We start from the raw sequence: 22,418 nt of genomic DNA on the forward strand, positions 1-22,418 counted from the left end.
CACCTGGCATGCATGTGCCAAGACCCTGAGTGTCCTAGCACTCCTACATGTCCCAGTACCTGTTGGCCCACCCTTCTGGTACATGCCACATTGCAACATCGTGTACTGTGGCCCTGGTGGCGACAACACCCCAATACAGAGACACACTTACCGCACTTCCTGCACCGGGCCACATCCGGACCACACCGTGCCCCCCCCTGCCGAACCAGCACACGCAGCCTGTGCATGCTGGGGGCAGGTGCGGGGCTACATGTCCAGGGTCACTGCCAACGTTGAGGTGACATGGCAACGTCTGCAAAACACAGCACACTGTGATGTTGCAGGGCCCATGCACATCAAGCTGACACAATGAACACATGGACATCCTTGCTCAGATGGTGTGAATGGCTAGGGGCACGTACCCACGGCCACATTTATTAGCAGGCACACTTACCGAGTGACACCTGTGTTGGATGTGTGTGGGGTGTGTCCACACCAGCCAGCAAGGGCTGCCCGGTGCAGTCAGAAATCGACTACAGTGTACATCGTAAAGGACACAACCATACAACCATAAAGGCCCCATGATTTGTGCTGCACAGAGTTTGTGGTCTGGATGCACAACGTCCTGCACGGGCCTGCTGCCATGGGCCGCTGACTTGCGGTGTACTGGGGCAGGGTCACGGGTGCAGAGCAGGTCCACGGGATGACAAGGGGCCTTGTCATGGAGTGTCTCTAGGGACAGTGGAAGGTGTACCCCCAGGGCAAGATGCAGAGCGCAAGCCCACGCTGTTACAGTCACTATTGTGGAGATGAATGGAACAGACACATGTCGCACAACAAGTCCGGTCCAGCCAGAAGAAGATGCAGAAAACCACCAGGCCATGGGCTCTGATGCCACCAGGGTCCAAACAGATGGTGCCCATGACTCATTGCGCACAGAGTTAGTGGCACCAGTGCAGCTAGGGGATGCCGCCTCAGATGAGGCGTGTAAAATGGTGTGGACCTCCACATCTTACCCAAAACACAGTTCCACATGTGTGACCTACTGGTCCGCAGGGTAGTCCTGGTCCCCCATCCATGTGTGGGTGACTGGCGTTGAACAGGGTTAGTGGCACCTCGTGTGGCTGGCTGATGTTGAACAGGGTTAGTGGCACCACGTGTTGCAAGATGCCCATATGGAACTATGCCTCACTGATCGGGGGTGGGTCTGGTTCTGTGGCCGCTGCCCAGGCTTTGGGGTCACTGCCATTCAGGACTCAGGACACAGTTCTCATATGGGACCTACTGGGCCGAAGAGGACGCCGGTGTAGTATGTGATTGTGGAAGGAGTATTGTGGGCCAGCGTCAGGGGGCCAGTGATGGTCTGTGGAGGCTGCAGAATTCACGGAACTGGTGCTTGGAGCTTGCACTGGCACGTGGTGGACCCTCCTTGACCCACGCTAGTGTCGCCAGGAGATCAGTGTGACCTGGCTGCGTAGGGGCGGGCCTGGCAGTTTCGGGGTCCAGCGGAATGGGGTACGGCAGGCGCACAGGACACAACCATACAACCATAAAGGCCCCATGATTTGTGCTGCACAGAGCTTGTGGTCTGGATGCACAACGTCCTGCACGGGCCTGCTGCCATGGGCCGCTGACTTGCGGTGTACTGGGGCAGGGTCACGGGTGCAGAGCAGGTCCACGGGATGACAAGGGGCCTTGTCATGGAGTGTCTCTAGGGACAGTGGAAGGTGTACCCCCAGGGCAGGATGCAGAGCGCAAGCCCACGCTGTTACAGTCACTATTGTGGAGACGAATGGAACAGACATATGTCGCACAACAAGTCCGGTCCAGCCAGAAGAAGATGCAGAAAACCACCAGGCCATGGGCTTTGACGCCACCAGGGTCCAAACAGATGGTGCCCATGACTCATTGCGCACAGAGTTAGTGGCACCAGTGCAGCTAGGGGATGCCGCCTCAGATGAGGCGTGTAAAATGGTGTGGACCTCCACATCTTACCCAAAACACAGTTCCACATGTGTGACCTACTGGTCCGCAGGGTAGTCCTGGTCCCTCATCCACGTGTGGCTGGCTGATGTTGAACAGGGTTAGTGGCACCACGTGTTGCAAGATGCCCATATGGAACTATGCCTCACTGATCGGGGGTGGGTCTGGTTCTGTGGCCGCTGCCCAGGCTTTGGGGTCACTGCCATTCAGGACTCAGGACACAGTTCTCATATGGGACCTACTGGGCCGAAGAGGACGCCGGAGTAGTATGTGATTGTGGAAGGAGTATTGTGGGCCAGCGTCAGGGGGCCAGCGATGGTCTGTGGAGGCTGCAGAATTCACGGAACTGGTGCTTGGAGCTTGCACTGGCACGTGGTGGACCCTCCTTGACCCACGCTAGTGTCGCCAGGAGATCAGTGTGGCCTGGCTGCGTAGGGGCGGGCCTGGCAGTTTCGGGGTCCAGCAGAATGGGGTACGGCAGGCGCACAGGATCGCAAGCAACTCTGCTCACGAGGACGGCGTCGGCCTCGTGGCATGGTGAGAGGTGCTGCCCTGGCAGAGACATTGGGCTTTCTGGAAGTAGACCACGCCCAGGGCTACGTGCTTTTTAGTCACACCCCTACACTGGCTTGGCGTACACCGTGCAATCCCACTCCGCTCACGCTTACGGTTGGACGTAACAGGCAACATTTGCGCAAACTTCCCCACTGACCGGGGGGACATGGTTGCGTCCACTGTCCACCACACTCCATACACCAGTGGTGTGTGTCGCCATGGATATGGGTCTGTTCTGCATACTGCGGTCTATCCAGCACATCTCCGCCACTCTTGGCATTGTGTGCTTTCCCAGTCATGATTCTCCTGCCTCCTTCACATATGCCTCTCTCCATATTCGGCTAGTGTGTGGCTGAGGTGATATGCCGTTGATGGCTCATGTGCAGGGCGTGCCCAGGTTACCATTGTGAGTTGTTCTGTCATGTCTGGTGGGTGGGCATGTTGTTTGGCATGTTGGTTTTGATTTTGTGACGTGTGCATTGCCAGAGTTGTGAGTTGCATGGTTGTGGAGTTGAGGTGAGTGGGGTGTTCATTTTGAGCTTGCCAGGGGGCTGTGCATTTCCCTTGGTGCCATCCTGGGGACGCTGGTTGCTGATGGACTGCCGGAGGTTGGAGGAATCGCTCACAGTGGCTGGGTATTTGGAGGCGAGATTGGTGGAGGTTTCACGGTGTTCGGTTGTTGTCTGCATATTGATGTGAGATGTGTGCTTTCTGTTGCAGTGATTGTGTGCTGTGTCAGCAGGGGGCACAGGTATGAAATGTGTGCTGTGGATTGCCCCCAACAAGTGCGTGCATCCAGCTATGGCGTATGGTCCTTGCTTGGTGTCCAGCGGATCCTGCACATTGTGTTGGACGTATAGGGACATGGGTGACAGTCTAATGGTGATGTCCAGGTCAGGTGTGAGGGACTTGGATGTGGTTGGCTGTGTGACTCCTATGACTGTGGTGGGTGTTGGTTGGGGGTACCAGGGGCCAACAGGTGCAGCACAGTCAGCAGCTTAGTGTGGGGTGGGATGTTGGTTGTCTGCTGTGTTTGTGCCGTCGGCCTGTTGGGCGTTGTTGCTCAGGATGCCTAGAATGATTGTCCTTTTGGGCCTGTAGTCGGCAATGACATTGTCAGGTGTTGGGTCTGTGAGGCTGTTGCGTTTCCTGGGGTTCCGTTGTCTTTGTCTGCGCTGTCTCTGGGGTTTGGGGTCCTGGGGTGGTGGTGGTTGGTGTTGTGGTCCTCTTGGGTGTCCGGGCCGCATGACCAGTGGCTCCATGGCATCTGTTGCCCTTCCGATGTGGCTGTGGGCTGTGCTCCCTTTTGAGGTGCAGGCTGCAGTCCGACTTAGCACCAGGTCAGAGCAGGTGTTATTTTCCTGCTGCTAGCGCGCCTTATTGCCGGTTTTGTGTTCTTATCGCAGTTCTGTCTGGTCGTTGTGAATATTGTGGAGTTGTGTTGTCGCGGCTTTTGGAACGGGAATGCCTACTCTGCATCTCATTAGCGATAGTTGCGGGGGTCATCCGTGGCGATGTTTCTTGCAGCTGCTATCATGGGTAAACTGGTGCTGTGGGCTGTTAACACCGGGTTATGAATGGGGAGATACATTTATCACAACTTTAACTGTGATAAAGTGCCGTTAACTCAGCGATAGTTCCTTGTGAATATGCCCCAGTGTGTTTGCTCTTTTAAGCATAATAGAGCGACCACTATACAATGATTCTAATTTGATGACAGCACAATCTCATTACACCCTGGGGCAATTGGTGCTCTACTGGTGCTTCATGTCCAATGTTGTTGTACAGTGCAGAAATTGAAGTTAATCTGCCCAGTGCATAGTTAGAAAAAATAGATATGTGCAAGGACCCAAAGCTTTTCTTATGAGCCTGCTGCTGCCCATGCACTGCTAATTTCTACACATAGTACATCGCTAATGACATGCTCTATGGCATAACTGATACTATCAATACAGCATCAGAAAAGACATCATTAATGACAACACTATGCATGAGTTATAATTAATTTACAGCACGACTTATAGTTACCTGAGATAACTATGACCAGTGAATTTTAGTGTGTTTTTTTAGTTTAAAATGGTATGTATGTTTTAACTGTCATTCTCACCTAGCTATAACATACCATTTTTTTCAGTGAATTTCTAAGTTTGTTTTAATGTAAAGTAAGTTATCATTTCAATTCCTAACTATAACGCTACGTTAACCTTTGTTTTTTTCAGTGTCTATCTATTTATCTATCAATCCATCTGTCCGTCCGCCGTCTGTCTGTCTATCTATATAGATATTTATATGTGTGTGTGTCTATATATATATATATATATATATATATATATATATATATATATATATATATTCAATGAAAAAACCATAGGTTTCACACATGTTATAGTTAGCTGGACATTTCACTCGTAAAAAACCAATGAAATTCCCCCGTTATAGTTAGTTCAGCTAACTATAACTCGCGCGCCCGCAATCCACTGCTGATGACGTCACATATTACATCACTCATGACATGGTCAGTGACATCACTCATGACATCACTGATGACATCTCAAATGACATCCCTGATGACATCACTAATGACATCAGCCATTGAGTATGCATTTCTGAACAATTTTAATATGTTTAATATATATAGGAAAAGGTCTGTTGAAGAATGAGTGGGTGTAGAAGTGTGTAAATGGATGATTTTCTGTGGTGCGTAACTAACTCTATAAGTGAGTCATTAAATGTATCTTACTGCAGACTAGTGACTAAACTGTGTAAATGTCTGTATGTTTCTGTATTTTGGTGTATAAGTGGCTGCATGGTTTTGTGAACACCTATATGAGTGTCTATATGAGTTATTGATTGCTTGTCTCAGTATCTGTATGGGTTTCTGAGTGTTTGTGTGGGTAGGGTGTGTGTGACTCTATGCATAGATGTGTGAGTGGGTGATTCTATGGGTGCATTGTTTTAAGAGTGCATCTGTGATGGACTGTATGGTAGAGTGAGTGTATGTATGGGTGTGTTAGGGATTGAATGTATATCTCAGTGGTACATTTGTGACTAACTACATATGTGAAAGGCAGTATATATGCGTGTAAGAGTATATAAGTGGGTATATGTGAGAGTGTGTGATTGTGAGAGTGACTGTATGGATGAGTGTGTGCTTGTATCAATGATTCAATAAGAGCGTAAGAATGTGGTACTATTTTTATGATTAAGTGAACTTGAGTGTGTATAATTACATAGGTGAGTAAATGGGAGTATAATTATTTGCATGACTGACTAGGTGTGAGAGTACCTCTATGGATAATTGGTAGTATGTGAGTGTCTATATAGGTATATAAATGCATATGATAGTTTTGTATGTTGTGACTGTAAGTATGAGTGATTGTACAGGTGAATGAGTGGAGGTGTATGTAGACCTAAGAGTTAATAAGTGGGTATGTAGTCATTGGTATTGCAGTATGTATGGTTTTGAGAATGGAACTCTTAAATTTTGATTCGGTGTATCAAAGGTTATATTAGGGTGTGAGAAGATGTGGTAATTTATCACATGGATGACGTCATCAGTGATGTCATCAGGGATGTCATTTGAGATGTCATCAGTGATGTCATGAGTGATGTCACTGACCATGTCATGAGTGATGTAATATGTGACGTCATCAGCAGTGGATTGCGGGCGCGCGAGTTATAGTTAGCTGAACTAACTATAACGGGGGAATTTCATTGGTTTTTTACGAGTGAAATGTCCAGCTAACTATAACATGTGTGAAACCTATGGTTTTTTCATTGAATTTCTAAGGTTTTTTAAATGCTAATTCCTAACTATAACGTGTGTGAAACCTATGGTTTTTTCAGTGAATTTGCAAGGTTTTTTAAATGCTAATCCCTAACTATAACATGTGTGAAACCCATGGTTTTTTCAGTGAATTTGCAAGGTTTTTAAAATGCTAATTTCTAACTATAACGTGTGTGATACCCATGTTTTTTTCAGTGAATTTGTACGGTTTTTTAAATGCAAATTTTTTTTTGTCATTTTTTGTAAGCCTTTGTATAAAATAATATATGTACTATATCCTGCATTATGGAAAGTTTTTTTTTTTTTTTTAATGCATTTTTTTCCGTGCGCGTACGGTAAGCTGACGGTACGTGCTTCGTACGTCATAAGTACGGTGCGCGTACGTGAGTGACGTACGCGTACACCCGGAAGCAACGTCGCGGGTACGCAGGGGCGTGTAATGCGCATGCGCGATACGCAATACGTGCGTGATGTACGCGTACACCCAGAAGCAACGTCGCAGTTACGCAGGGGCGTGTAATGCGCATGCGCGATACACAATACGTGCGTGACGTACGCGTACACCCGGAAGCAACGTCGCGGTTACGCAGGGGCGTGTAATGCGCATGCGCGAGTGTGACATACGCGCTGCGTAAGCGCACCGTAAGCGTCACGTGCGCGCACGGCAGGTCATGTGACTTACAAAGAACACTTTTTATTGGTTGAAATTACTTTCACTTCCAGAAACTTCCCACACCACACCCATTCCCCTCATTACTGCTTGAAAGAACACTTTTCATTGGTTGAAACTACTGTCAGTTCCAGATTCTTCCCACACCACACCCATTCCCCTCATTTCTGCTTGTGATTCTCTAGGAGCAGGAGCTGGATTGACATTGGGATACAATGGCAGAACAGCAGACCTCTTCTGAGAGTGGGGCCAGCAGCACCACCATGATCCAGAGAAGGAGGAAACAAAAGACTTCTTTTGTATGGGAGTATTTCACTTTTCCAGAGGGGGAGAAAAAGGTGAATGCTCCATTGGTCACTTGCAAACTTTGTGGTCGTGTTTTATCAAGAGGAAATCCAAGGAGGAAATACTCCTTTGGAAATCACTCTATGAAGAGACACCTCCAGGACAGACACCCAAGGACCTTTGCTCGACATGCTGAAGAAAACCCTTCAGTAAGTCACCAGAGCCCAGCCTCAGATGCTCAGCCGAGTACATCATCGGCAGCTCAGCTGAGCCCTTCCTCTGATGTGGGAGCATCACCTTTTTCTTCTCCTGTGGACATCAACCCTCGATTTGGGAGCGTTGAAATGAGGTGTACAAAATGTGGTGGTCTTATTGTTTTTGGGGAGATCAGTCTTACCCTTATTAACAATAAGATAGACCAGCATGTTTGTAGACGCTCATAATACTCCCATTCTTTCTTTCCTCCATCCCTGTATGAACCCAACGGCTCTTATAAGAGCCAACCTTACCTCTCAACTTTTTTTTATTTTTTTTCCTTTGAAACTTTTTTTTTATTTTTTTTTACCGTACGCGTACGGTAAGCGTATTTTTTTTTTTTTTTTTTTTTTTAAAACACTAAAAATCAATTACCACATCTCAAGATCCTTGAGAAATTAATAACTAATTTTTTTAAATCTTTTTGAGATAAAGTGGACCAGACCACAAAGTATGCAAGTGATCAATTGAGCATTCACCTTTTTCTCCCCCTCTGGAAAAGAAAAATACATTATGAATCCACTTTTCAGATTCTGAAAACAGCACATGTCCAAACTGCTTTTTCAGACCACCACCATGTGTAACCTGGGTGGCTGCCTACATTCCAGCAAGGGCAACCAGCCTTAGTGATGCTGAATGTATTTGCATTACTGGCTGAAACCTCAAACCCCACTCGCTTGTAAATACTGTGCATGATTCCACATGGTAAGCAGCTGGGTGTGTGCTAAGAGTCTGCTTCTGCACCAAAAAACGGCTCCCCCTTTCCATCTAATGCAACTGTGAAATCACCAGAGCAATACGCAATAAATCTCTGCATATAATTCCTCTTTGCACACAGAGTCATGTTTTCACATTAGTCACAAAACGAAATTTCTTTGCCAATTTGAAAGCACACTTACTGCTCTTTTTTTTGGCAAGTGATAATCACTTTTACAGACTGACACATTATGAATCCACTTTTCAGATTCTTAAAAAACCACATGTCCAAACTGCTTTTTCAGACCACCACCATGTGTATCCTGGGTGACTGCCTACATACCAGCAAGGGCAACCAGCCTTAGTGATGCTGAATGTATTTGCATTACAGACTGAAACCTCAAACCCCACTCGCTTGTAAATACTGTGCATGATTCTACATGGTAAGCAGCTGGGTGTGTGCTAAGAGTCTGCTTCTGCACCAAAAAATGGCTCCCCCTTTTTCCTACTAATGCAACTATGAAATCACCAGAGTAGTACACAATAAATCTCTGCCTGTAATTCCTATATGCACACAAAGTCATGTTTTCACATTACTCACAAAACGAAATTTCTTTCCCAATTTGAAAGCACACTTAGTGCTCTTTTTTTTGTCAAGTGACAATCACTTTTACAGACTGACACATTATGAATCCACTTTTCAGATTCTTAAAAAAGCACATGTCCAAACTGCTTTTTCAGACCACCACCATGTGTATCCTGGGTGACTGCCTACATACCAGCAAGGGCAACCAGCCTTAGTGATGCTGAATGTATTTGCATTACAGACTGAAACCTCAAACCCCACTCGCTTGTAAATACTGTGCATGATTCCACATGGAAAGCAGCTGGGTGTGTGCTAAGAGTCTGCTTCTGCACCAAAAAATGACTCCCCCTTTTTACTACTAATGCAACTATGAAATCACCAGAGCAGTACACAATAAATCTCTGCCTGTAATTCCTATATGCACACAGAGTCATATTTTCACATTAGTCACAAAACGAAATTTCTTTGCCAATTTGAAAGCACACTTACTGCTCTTTTTTTTGACAAGTGATAATCACTTTTACAGACTGACACATTATGAATCCACTTTTCAGATTTTTTTAAAAGCACATGTCCAAACTGCTTTTTCAGACCACCACCATGTGTAACCTGGGTGACTGCCTACATTCCAGCAAGGGCAACCAGCCTTAGTGATGCTGAATGTATTTGCATTACTGACTGAAACCTCAAACCCCACTCGCTTGTAAATACTGTGCATGATTCAACATGGTAAGCAGCTGGGTGTGTGCTAAGAGTCTGCTTCTGCACCAAAAAATGGCTCCCCCTTTCCATGTAATGCAACTGTGAAATCACTAGAGCAACACGCAATAAATCTCTGCCTATAATTCCTCTTTGCACACAGTCATGTTTTCACATTAGTCACAAAACGAAATTTCTTTGCCAATTTGAAAGCACACTTACTGCTCTTTTTTTTGACAAGTGATAATCACTTTTACAGACTGACACATTATGAATCCACTTTTCAGATTTTTTTTATTGCACATGTCCAAACTGCTTTTTCAGACCACCACCATGTGTAACCTGGGTGACTGCCTACATTCCAGCAAGGGCAACCAGCCTTAGTGATGCTGAATGTATTTGCATTACTGAGTCCAACCTCAAACCCTTAAACTATTCTTTTTTTATAGCAGTACACCTTAATTTATCGTGAAAACATAGTCCATATTATTTTACATGTTCCTCACATTTAAATTTCTCCCAAAACAGAAAATGATAAACACAACTTCAACAAAAGGAATTCCATTTCTATTATTCATTTCTTAATTTACCATATACATCCCCTCTCAAACTCTAAACTCACCTTTAATATTAGTTAGCTGTGAAAGAAATGTGGCCCTCAAACAGCAGATTATCAGAGCCAGGATCTCTTTTCTTTACACCTCTCTCCTATTCTCTTTCTATTGGTTGAAAACCAACCCTTTTCCAAAAGTACCCTTCCCCCAACTTGACTTCTGCCTAGTACCCTTCCCCCAACTTGACTTCTGCCTGCTACCATAGCAACAGCTCATGGAACACTGCTGTGTGGAGTTAGGTCAGAAGTTCGCTAAACAATGTTTCAATTCCACAGAGCAAGAGTGCTTGACTTTTCAAACCTAACAGCAAATCCAAAGTACTGTTCTTTGGTAACACATTTTTCTGTACCAATACAAAACATGCTTCTATTAATTTACACATGCAGCCTAGTTTTTATTCTAGAATGGTATGAAACAGCCAATCAGTTCTTTTTTTTATGAAAAAAATATGTATGCCTCCATTTCCAAACTGTCTTTCATTTCATTTTCCCATTCTACTGAATTACACCTCTTGAGTGCATCCAGATCTCCTTGGAAGATGTTCACAGTGTGGATTGTAGGGCACAGCTATGTTTTCTGGAGTGAAAAGTTTGCAGAGAAAACAGGTATGGTGAGAGACCTTGCTTTGCCAAATGTAGACATTAAATGGATTGGTCAGAGAGGGTTAAAGTGGCACCAATTGATGCCATTGGTGAAATCCTTCATGCAAATCCAACACCCTGACCTCATAATAGCGCACTGTGGTGGCAATGACCTAGGCACTTTGACTGGGGTAGGTCTGGAAATGCTTATGAAGGACACCTTTGCACAACTGTTTTCACTTTTCCCTAAAACTGCCTTTGTGTTTTCTAACATATGCCAAAGGCAAAAATGGAACTGGTCCAATCATTTCTGTCCGCAGATTGACAAAGCAAGAAAGCACGTCAACAAATCTGTTTCTGCTTTCCTCCGTGACTATGGTATGGGTTCCATTTACCACAACAACTTGCGTTACGACATGCAAGACATTTATAGAGGCGATGGTGTGCACTTCAATGATGAAGGGAACAGAGTCTTCCTCTTGAACCTTAGACTCTGCATCGGTACTTACTTGTAGGTACCACTAAAAAATCACTTTATAAACACAACGGCTCTTTTTAGAGCCCCCTAATATCTAAACACTTAAATCTGAATTTTATTTCTCTTTTTATTTATTTTTTCTACCGTACGCGTACGGTAAGCTTACCGTAAGCTTACCGTACGCGTACCCCGCGATTTTTTAAAAAAAAATAATAAATGTTTTCTTTGAACTTTTCTGTCCTTCTTTGACCCCCTTACAAATGTTAGGGGGTCTGTAACTCTCCACCTTGCCCCCTTTTCAAGATATCACTCTTTTTTTTCTGAGTGAAAAACACGAAATGGCGGCCGCCGCTTCCTGGTTTCGACCGATTCGAATGTTTACTAAGATCTAACAGCCAATCAGAATCGTGCTCGCGCACGCCACCGTACGCGTACGGTAAGCGCACCGTAAGCGCACGGTAAGCTGCCACAGATATATATATTGATTAAAAGGCTATTTTCTCAGATTCTACTGAACAGATTTACACCAAACTTACAAAAGGCACTTCCTTGACCTAGGGACTACCTCTCTGCCAAATTTCAAGTAATTCTGTTCAGCCGTTCGGGCTGTAGCCCTGTCTAAAGGTCCTATGGAAAAATGCATGGGAAAAACGCGTTTTGGGACCCCCCTTTTATCTCAGCCCCCGCTTGACGAATCCCCCCGAGACTTTCAGGGAAGGAGCGGAGCGTAGCGCCCCACCTATTTTGAAAAATTCGCGAGGATTCGTCCACCGGCGCCAAAGTTATTCAAAATAGAATGTTGCGGATTTCCTATGGAAACGTGGTCCTAACTATAACTACCTACTGGCGACCGCCAGTAGGTAATATATATACATATATATATATATATATATATATATATATATATATATATATATATATATATATATATATATATATATATATATATTGTTGTCCAAAGATGCTCTCAGCATTGAAAGGTCACTCGACCGTGCCCCCACCATCTGGTAATCATCGCCTCACTGCTGCCTGTCTCATGATGCCATGCATTTCTCTCATGGCCGACGCGTTTCGAGGCAACGCCTCTTCTTCATGGGCAGAGCCATGCATTGAAAGTCATCTCATATCCGGTATCCTTTAAGTAGGAGATTGCCCTGATTGGCTTATTGCTTCGTGCATCATGGTAAGTGCATTATGGATGTTGAAGTCTCTGAGATGCATTGCCATTTATTCCTATAGTAGGTACAATGTCGTGTTTGCAATTAAAAAATAATTTTTCACCTTGGTAGGTTTGACATCCTTGAGGCAGGCTAAATTAACGCTGGGACACGGTGCTGCACGGAGTTTCACGTTCAGCTCCACAGCCTTTCATTTTTCAGAAATGGTGCTCCTTTCCACGGCTCGACAGCCTCAATAGCCGATATCTTCTCAAAAACGGGTAAGGAGAATGAGGGTGTGAAGGCGAAAGAGGTAGGAAAAACGAGGAGGGGCAGTGTGTCCTCAGAGGTTATAGATATCACTCAAAAAGAGCAAACTGAGACTGATAATGCTAAGGGTGGATTCTCTCTTAGTGAGCAGACATTGTCTACTGCATTAAGTTCGACTAAAAAGAAAAACCCAGATGGTGTGTTTACTGGGGATGAGTTGATTAAGGTGATTCACCCGGCTGAGGATTTGTTACCCCAGGAAATTGTGATAGATAAAGGAGGCCTTTTTCTGCAGGGCTCTGATAAGGCTGATAATGGGCTATCTCCATAGGAATTTGTACAGCCAGACCATCTGAATACTGGAGCTGGTCCTGATGCGGGCTTGGGCCTGGGCCTGGGCTTGGACTCTGGTTCTGGGGGCCATTTCAATGAAAAGGAAAAGGAAAAGGATTCCAGCGAATGTTTTTTTTCTGTTTCTGAAGGGGCAGAATGGTCTGAGGATGATGAGTGCAGCTCCTTTTTAGATTCAGAGAATGATTCAGAATTAGATCCCCCGACAATTACATCTAGACCTCCAGCGGGTCCAACTGGGAGGAAACCGGCTCAGGCTCAGGTCCAGGTTAACCCTCAATGTGAACTCAGCTGGGATCATTCTCCTGCTCTGGCTTTGCAGGGTTCCCCTAATATGGATACTGCCCATATATCAATGCTAGAAACTATCCATAAAGAGATAATCTCACACCGAGAGGAGACCCGCCAGGACAATCGCAAAGCCCAGGCTGCCATGAGGAAGATTCAGGGTGTGGTCAGGAAATTATCTAAAGCCTGTACAAATATAGGGGATCGAGTATCAAATCTGGAGGAGAGAATTGTGTCAACGGAGACTGAGGTAGCGGCGGCGACTAGTCAGGTGAACTCCCATTCTGTACAGGTGGTAGATATGCAGTGGAAAATGGAGGAGATGGAGAACAGGCTGCGCCGGAATAATCTGAGGGTGCTGGGAATCCCTGAAGGAGTCGAGGGCTCTGATATTAAAGCGTATATGATAAAAACTTTTCGAGCAAGCATTTCCAGAGCTCTCTAATTGGAACTGGTCTACCGAGATACAACGGGTTCACCGTACCCCCTATAATATGCTCCAAGGAAGGAGATAAACCCAGGGCTGTGCTGATTTTCTTTGGCAATTACATCTTGAGACAATCTATCGCAGAAAAAGCGAGACCAGATTCTAAAAGAAGCAGCGAAGGGGTTTCTTTCTTTGTCCGCCCTGACTTTTGCCATGCGACAGTGGAGCGTAGGTGGCGATTGAGGGGGATGATCAAACCATTCCAGGATAAGAAGATCCAAGCCTTTTTGATAAACCCCGCCCAGCTGAAAATAATGAATGCAGGGAAGACGGTATTTTTTGCCTCAGAAATCAAGGCAAAAGAGTACTTGGACTCCCTTGGCAAATAGATTTATTTGTCAAGTAGCTGGGGGGCATTTATCCCAGTCTGTTTCTAGCGCTGGCTCTGGTTAGAATTAGTTGATGGGAAACAGGTCACAAATACTATATTGGATAGAATATTGGTTGGGCCTCGACACTTGTATAGGATTATTCTGTTTTCGGCTTTAATAGGTAGTCGTCACTGTAATCTCTGCATTCCATCATACGCACAGACTAGGTCTGAGCGCTTCTCAGGAAGGGGGGTGGCGAGGAGGCCTGGTGGGTGGGGTGGGGAAGGGTGTTGGGAGGGTGGGGGTCATTAAAAAACAAGAAAAAAAGATGCAGTATGGTGTATGTAGAAGAAATTGGATATTTTTGTAGGCAGATTATGATGATCAAAGTATTAGTTAATTTGTTAAACGCTCAGGTGGCTTCCGATGTACATGCACATTTCAGGGATGGCAGGCATTAAAATTTGTTCAGTTAACATAGGTGGGCCGAATGATTGGAGGAAGCGTAATAAGTTGGCACAGTATGTGAAGCATAATAATTTTGATATTTTATGCTTGCAAGAAACCCATCTTCCCTGGGCTCGAAGGAGTCTTATGCATTTAAATGGCTTTGAGTTGTTAGCATGTACAACACAATCATCAACAATTAGAGGGGTTGAGAGGAGCCTAGCGCGCAACCAAGATGGCCGCGTAGGTGCGAGGCTCCCGAGGACCTCCGTGACCTCCTGCACATATCCTGAAAATATCCTGTCCTAGATGAGGGGACTGTTTTGGTGAGCCCGAGCTGAGGTGGCACCCGTTTTCCGCTTCCAAATTGGACCTCGGACACCGGCGGGAACATCGATCGAGGTTTGCGGCCTTCTCCACGCCGGACCCCGGATTGGATCTGTGGGGCCATCCGGAGACAAAGTGAACAACAGCGGCGGGCAGGGCTCGGCGACTCGCGTACCCCGCACTTTCACTTTCGCTTTTGCACCCTCCTTGCTGTCTTGGCGAGTTTGGGTCGCGGGGCACAGTGAGGTGGTGTGGCCTTGTTGGGGTACCCTGCCGGCCCGCCGGCTGTGATCCACCCCGCAGGTCTGCGGTGGCCCCCCCCCGGAGCCCGTGACCCGGTTTGCCTGCCCTTTACGACGTGATTGGCACGATCGGGGGACTGGAACCATGTCCACAAAGCAAGATGGTGACCGGGCAAAGGTGAAATCGACCCGACGTGGCGCAGCCCAGCAGTCTAACAGCATGGACCGCTACACCCTCCAGAAGGGATCTCCTGAGGTGCCGCGTAGGTCCCCTGAGGGCCCGACTGATGCTCCTGCTCTGCCCGCGGATCTGACCCTGCGGGATGTCATGGGTGCTATCGCCGAGATGAAGGCCTCGGTGAGCCAGCGTTTTGATACACTGGCGCAGAAGATAGACTCGGTCCTCGTGGATGTTGGCTTGGTGAGGGCCGATCTATCCAAGACCAATGATCGGGTCGATTCTTTGGCCCACACCACATCGGGCCTTACGACAGATGTGGCGACCCTCCAAAAGGAGGTGCGCCGGCTTGGCCAGGCGAGTGCGCTGATGGACCGCCGCTTGGAGGATTCCGAGGGTCGGGCCCGGAGGAACAATGTCCGCATTATCGGGGTGCCTGAGGGACGTGAGGAGGCGGCGGCGGACCTATTCGTGGAGGACTTGATTCTCACTCATCTCCAGCCCCGGGGGCTGAGTAAATTCTTCGCAGTGGAACGGGCCCACAGGGTTCCCGGGGGAAGGCCTAAGACCGGAGCCCCTCCGAGGCCTCTCATTGCCCGGATTTTCAACTTTCGGGACAGAGATGCTATTCTGCAATCCTCCAGACTACAGGGACCGGTCAGACTCGACAACATGGACATCAATTTTTATCCTGATTTCACTCCAGCGGTCCAAAAGCAGAGACTGAGCTTTCTCGGAGTCAAACGTCGTCTACGAGACCTTAACCTCAAGTATGCGATGCTTTTCCCAGCTAAGTTGCGGGTGGAGGTGGATGGCCGCACGCACTTTTTTGATCGTCCCGAAGCGGCTGGGGACTGGCTGGATACTTTGTCTGGGGATCGGGCTCGGGGGGGTGGGGGGGGAGCGGTTGGGGGAGAGGGCTCGCCGGATCAGGACTGAGGGACTAATATTAGGCCTCGCTCTGGACATAAAATTGATGTCACTTTGGACTGTTCGTCTGTTCGAGTAAGTTCCCCTCCTGTGGAGGTCGTGTGGGGTCTCTTGGGGGTTCTCCCTCCTCCTCTGGGGGCTTAGTTAGTTTCACCATCTATGGGGCGACAGGCACACTGCACTTTGGGGGGGCTGTTTGGGCTCATGCAGGGGTGCAGGGAGGGGGGAGTTCTGTTGGGGTGGGTGGGTTGGGGTGGGGTGTTGTACGTTTTTACCACAAGGCAAACCCTTTTTTGTATTGGTCTTAAGGTGCTCTCCGGGGGACGAATGATGGCTTTTGTGTGTGATGGGGGGTAGGGACCTGACTTTGTTGTCTTGGAACGTTAATGGACTGGGGGATAGGATCAAACGAGGTGTGGTCCTGCAGTATTTGAAACGAATCTCACCCGATGTAGTCTTTCTGCAGGAGACACACCTTATTGGTAATTCTTTTTGTGCCATGAATCGGCGTGGCTACCGTTTAGTGGCCCACTCGGGCTTCACGTCGGGCTCACGGGGTGTGGGCATCATGGTGAAGAACTCGCTCCCGTTGGAAATTGATGAGGTGCTCCATGATGATAGGGGACGCTACACTGTCTTGGTGGGTAGAATGGAGGGCAAAGTAGTTGTCTTTGTATCAGTATACGTCCCACCGGGGCTACAGTCGACCACTTTTGCAGACCTGGGGCGCCTCCTCCTTGGCCTTCCGGGGGGGCTTCTGGTGTTTGGGGGGGACTTCAATGCGGTGGTTTCTGGGACTGTGGATCGTCACCCCCCTAGGGACCTCCCCCGGGCACAGGCGTGGCTGTCCGGCCTCTTGGATACACTGGGATTGGTGGACTGCTGGCGCTTAAAACATCCCACGCAGCTGCAGTACACTTTCCACTCGGGGGCCCATGGCAGCCTCTCACGGCTTGATTATGTCCTTGTCCCGGCGGCCTATGTTGGGAGGGTAGGAGAGGTGCGCCATTTGGCGCGGGGTATTTCAGATCACTCCCCGCTCCTGTTACACATTGATGTCTTCCCGAGGGGTGAGGGCAGGGTAGCTCCAATCAATGCTTGGTACCTGCGCGACCCCATCATTCGCGCTGACTTGATTAAATCCTTACAGCGATACTTTGATGAGAATGTGGGGTCCGTCCCTTCGGCTATCTCCCTGTGGGAAGCCTTCAAGACAGTTCTCAGAGGGGAGGCCCTATCCCTTATTTCCCATGCCCGGAGGCGCGAGCGGGAGGAGGTGACCCGGGTGGAGGCCGAAATTGTCGAATTGGAGGGTGATCTAGAGGGTGGGGTGACAGATGCTGCGCTACATGTCCTACAGCTTAAGCAGGCGGCCTACAGGGCCCTCGTCACGGAGGCGGCCAGGGGCCTCAGTAGGGAGCAACAGGGGCGACTGTATGATGTGGGCGATAAGGCTGGTAAACTGCTCGCGTGGTTGGATAAAAAGAAGAGAGCGAATCGAGTGGTCCCGCTGATTGAGAGGATGGATGGTGTGAGTGTAACCGAGCCAGAAGAAATTGTCTCCTGTTTCGCGGATTATTTCCGTGAAGTGTATTCCCCGGTTTCTCCCTGCTCGGAGGAGGATTCGCATGCCCTGCTTAGGGATATCGCGCTCCCTTCCCTTTCGGAGGAGGACAGGGTGTCGTTGGATGCCGCTCCCACCTCCGACGAAATTGCCCTCGCCATACGATCGATCGCCTCTGGCAAGGCCATGGGCCCGAATGGCATCCCTATCGAGTTGTATAAGTTGCGACCGGATGCATTGGCACCCCACCTTCGCGCGATGTTCCTGGCGGCCCACTCGCTGGGCTCCCTCCCGCTGGACCAGCGTCTGGCTACAATCGTGGTGATCCACAAGGAAGGGAGACCTCGGGACCGGGTTACATCGTATCGGCCTATCTCGCTCTTAAATGCGGAGCCCAAAATTCTTGCCAAGGTGCTGGCCAATCGGCTGGTCGGCGTGGTGGGCGATCTGGTCCATCAAGACCAGTCCGGCTTTATTCCCCATCGCAACACAGCCCTTAATCTGCGGCGCTTGCACGGGGTGCTCGCACGTGTTCCATTCGTGCGGGAGCCGGCCATACTGGCGTCCTTGGACGCCACCATGGCGTTTGACACGCTTGAGTGGCCATACATTTGGGCGATGCTGGCGAAGTTTGGATTTGGCCCGGGTTTCATCAGTTGGGTCAAATTGTTGTATTCGGGCCCATTGGCGCAGGTGGTGGTAAACGGAAGAGTATCGGCCCCATTCGAGCTGGGCCGGGGCACGCGGCAGGGCTGCCCCTTGTCGCCGCTCCTGTTTGCGCTGGCCTTGGAGCCCCTGGCGGAGTGGCTGCGGTGGGAGCCTTCCATCCGTGGTCTCCGTTGGACCCCCGAGTACGAGGACCGCGTGTCCCTATACGCTGACGACATCCTTTTGTACCTAGCCTCCCCACGTAAATCGCTAATAGTCCTGGTTGATGTTTTACGTTCATTTGGCCGCAACTCAGGCCTTGTCATCAACTGGGCTAAATCATGTGTGTATGTGCTCTCCGGGGAGGCTCCCGTCCTCCCACGGGGCTGTCCGATCCAGATTGCCGCCCAGGGGTTTAGGTACCTGGGTGTCTACATTACTCTGGACCCGGAGGCCCGCTACGAGCGGAACTTGCTTCCCCCCCTCCAGCGCTTGAAGGAGGACGTCACGCGCTGGCGGCGCCTGCCGCTTTCGCCGCTCGGCCGGGCGGCGCTGTTTAAAATGATGTCGTTGCCACGCTTCCTGTACGCTCTCCAGAACACTATGGACTTAGTCCCGACGCGCTACTTCCGTGAGGTGGAGAGTCTACAGCGCCGCCTGTTCTGGGACGGGAGGCCGCGTATTGCCCTGGCGAAGTTGACGCTCCCATGGTACGACGGGGGGATTGCCCTCCCGGATATTAAACGGTATTACTGGGCCTCCCAGTTAGCTGCAATCAACCATGGCCTCTACGGGCCCGCCTTGAACCCGGCATTTGAAATGGACAAGATGCTACTGCCCGGTGGCGACTACAATCGAGCGCTCTACTCTGGCGCGCCCGACGCTCGCCTGACGGGACCTACGCGTGTCATGGTGCGAGTATGGCACGCGGCTAATGCAGCTATGGGGTGGAAGGACCGTTTGACCCGGGCGTCACCGCTGTACGCATCTGAGAGGTTAGGCTCCTTGTGGACCTCGAAGGGCTTCGAGAAGTGGGACATGATAGGCATTAGTAAAGTCGGGGATCTCTGGACGAGGGGGGGATTTAAAACATTCGAGATGCTGCAGACGGAATTTCAGCTGCAGGACAGTGAATACTTTTGGTACCTGCAGGTCCGTCATGCACTGGGCTCCGTCTTCCCAGACGTTGCCTCCATCCCGGAGTCTTCCTCCCTGGAGGACAGAGTGCTAGATGGTCACGTCCCAGACAGCACGATCTCCCTCATTTACAAAAAGCTGATTAATGACCGCTCGGGCTTGCTAACTGGCCTCCGAGAGGCTTGGGTTGCCGATGGGCTGGAGTTGGACGACGAGGACTGGACCTCCGCGGTGGCCTCTTCGAAGGAGGTGGCCATACCGGCTCGCCTTCGCTTCGTCCAGCTTAAGATACTCCACCGGGTCTACATGACGGGGCCAAGGCTTCTGCGTATGGGCTATGCTGATGATGGGCTGTGTAAGCGTGGGTGTGGTGCTTTGGCGACCTTTCTGCATATTTTGTGGGAATGTCCGAAGGTGGAGCGATTTTGGCGTGGTGTGCACGAGGTCCTGCGAGTGGTTACGCGTGTCGCGCTGCTGCCTGAAGCGAGGAGGTGCCTGTTAAATGTGTGGGAACCAACTGACTACTCGGCTCCGCAGCTGTGGTGGGTGACTCTGGGATATATGGTAGCTAAGCGTGATATTGCTCAACTGTGGGGATCCCAGAAGCCCCCGGCGGTGTCGGCCTGGAAAGAACACATGGACTGGTGCATGTTTCGAGAAAAGGTGGTGTATGTGGCGAGGGGTAAGCCTGGGACATGGGTGAAAGTATGGGGCCCCTGGAACGCCTATCGTGGGGGTATCTGCGCGCCACCACTGCTGCCTGCTGCTTCACCAGCCCCGTCCCCTTAGCTGACTCCTTCCCCCAGCCCCGGGCACAGGGTTCCCCCAGTCCTTGCTCTGTTCCCATTCCCCTCTTTAGACTCCTGTGGCTACTTGGGGTCCCCCATTCGGGGAGCACGTGCTGCTACTGTCGATTGCGGGTTGCCTTGTGGGTGGGGTTTTTTCTTGTTGTTTGTATAAAATGAAACCGTATTGTGGGGTCTGACTGATATGGCCCACGGCATTGATACCTCCTGAATATGCTCCTCTGCAACACCAAGTGTTTTATGAACGTATGTCATATGCTCCTGTCATCTTAGCGGCCGGCCGGAAGGTTGTAGGCCCATACCTGTATATTCTTGAGATTTGTAATAAACGGTTTCAAAAAAAAAAAAAAAAAAAAAAAAACAATTAGAGGGGTTGCTGTTCTAGCTAGAACTTCTATGGGCGGTGGTAGGCGGATCCAAGTTGATAGTAGCGGGAGATGGCTTTTGGTGGAGCTGGGAAAAGGCTTCACGCTGTGTGTGGTTTACGGTTCAAATTGTGATGATCCTGAGATCTTTGATTTTTTGGAAATGGAGTTGGTAAACTGGTTAACCCCTATAATATTCTGTGGGGATTTGAACATTTCGGCTGATTGGGCTAGTAACGTAGCTTATCCTGGACGAAAACCGAGAGTTTTTAGGGCTATAAAAGCCCTTATCAGCTCACATGGGTTGGTAGATGTGTGGGGCGCCAAGGAACCTTTAAAATCTGGTTTTACATATTTTTCAAACCCTTTCCAAAAATATTCAAAATTTGATTATTTTTTTATATCATCCTCAGAAATTAATAGGGTAGGAATTATTAAACTTCCGAAGTTCTTGTCGGATCATAATCCGCTGGTATTAGCAGTTCAAATGGTAGGGTTAGAAAAGACTCGGACAAGATGGACTTTCGAAAGGAGGCTACTGTCGGATAATCGATTCGTTGGTCATATTAGGAAATGGGTGGTAGACTTCTTTGATGCCAATAGATATAGCACATCACGAAACGGTGTCTGGGAGGCATTCAAGGCAGCTTTTAGAGGCGAAACGATAAGTTGTGCAGCAAGACTTAGAAATGAAGATAGGAGTAAGGTTGAAAATAGTGTAAGGAAATTGTCTGCTGCAGAGGAACAACATACCTCTGATATCGCACAAGGTCGGGTTAGTAACGAGAGTTACAGGTTATTGTTGGTAGCCAGAGCTGAACTACAGAAGCTGGTGACACTGAGAGTGATGTCCGAATATCAATCATCTAGGGCTAAACGTTATGAAATGAGTGAACAGGCAGGCAGAATTCTTGCCTTACAAATTCAGCAGGGGAAGGCAAAAAATATAATCTCCAAGATTGAAGAAAATGGTATAGAATATTCAGATGCCAAGGAGATTCTTCAGGTTTTCAAGAACTTTTATCAAAATCTTTACTTAGAGGGAAAATTAAATGACTCCCAGAGTGAAGAGGTCGTTGATGATGGCCCCCGTTTAGGGGACTCAGTCAGGGAAGAGTTAGAGAGGGATATTTGTGGGAGTGAAATAGCTGCTGCCTTGCATGAGTCAGCTTTGGGCAAGGCATCAGGCCCTGACGGGATCCCCTTGGAGGTTTATAAATGCTTTGAGGCAGAGATCACCCCGCTTCTCATCGATCTTTTTAACGGGATAATTGGCACAGGAGTGGTTCCGGAATCATGGAAGGAAACCAATATAGTGGTATTTCATAAGAAGGGGAAACCTAGTGAGAAGCCGGGATCTTATCGTCCAATTTCGTTAATCAATACAGATACGAAATTATATTCCAAAATCTGGGCTAAGAGGCTGGGCAGGATCATAGGCGATCTCGTCTCCCCATGGCAGCATGGATTTGTACCTGGGCGTGGTACTACGGACCATATTAGGAGGGCAATAGCTCTATTTGATGCTCAGTCTGCGGTGGGGGGAGAGATGGCCATGATCCTGCTTGACGCCGAGAAAGCCTTTGATCGTGTTGCATGGAATTTTCTTTGGCAGATTTTAACTGGTAGGGGTTTTGGCAAGAAATGCATTAAAGCACTGAGAGCAATGTATGTCGATCCAGTGGCGCGGATTGTGGTTATGGGTGAGTGTTCGGAAAAAATCTTTACATATAGAGGTACGC

This window comes from Triturus cristatus, chromosome 4_2, assembly GCF_964204655.1.
Source record: "Triturus cristatus chromosome 4_2, aTriCri1.1, whole genome shotgun sequence".
NCBI lineage: Eukaryota > Metazoa > Chordata > Amphibia > Caudata > Salamandridae > Triturus > Triturus cristatus.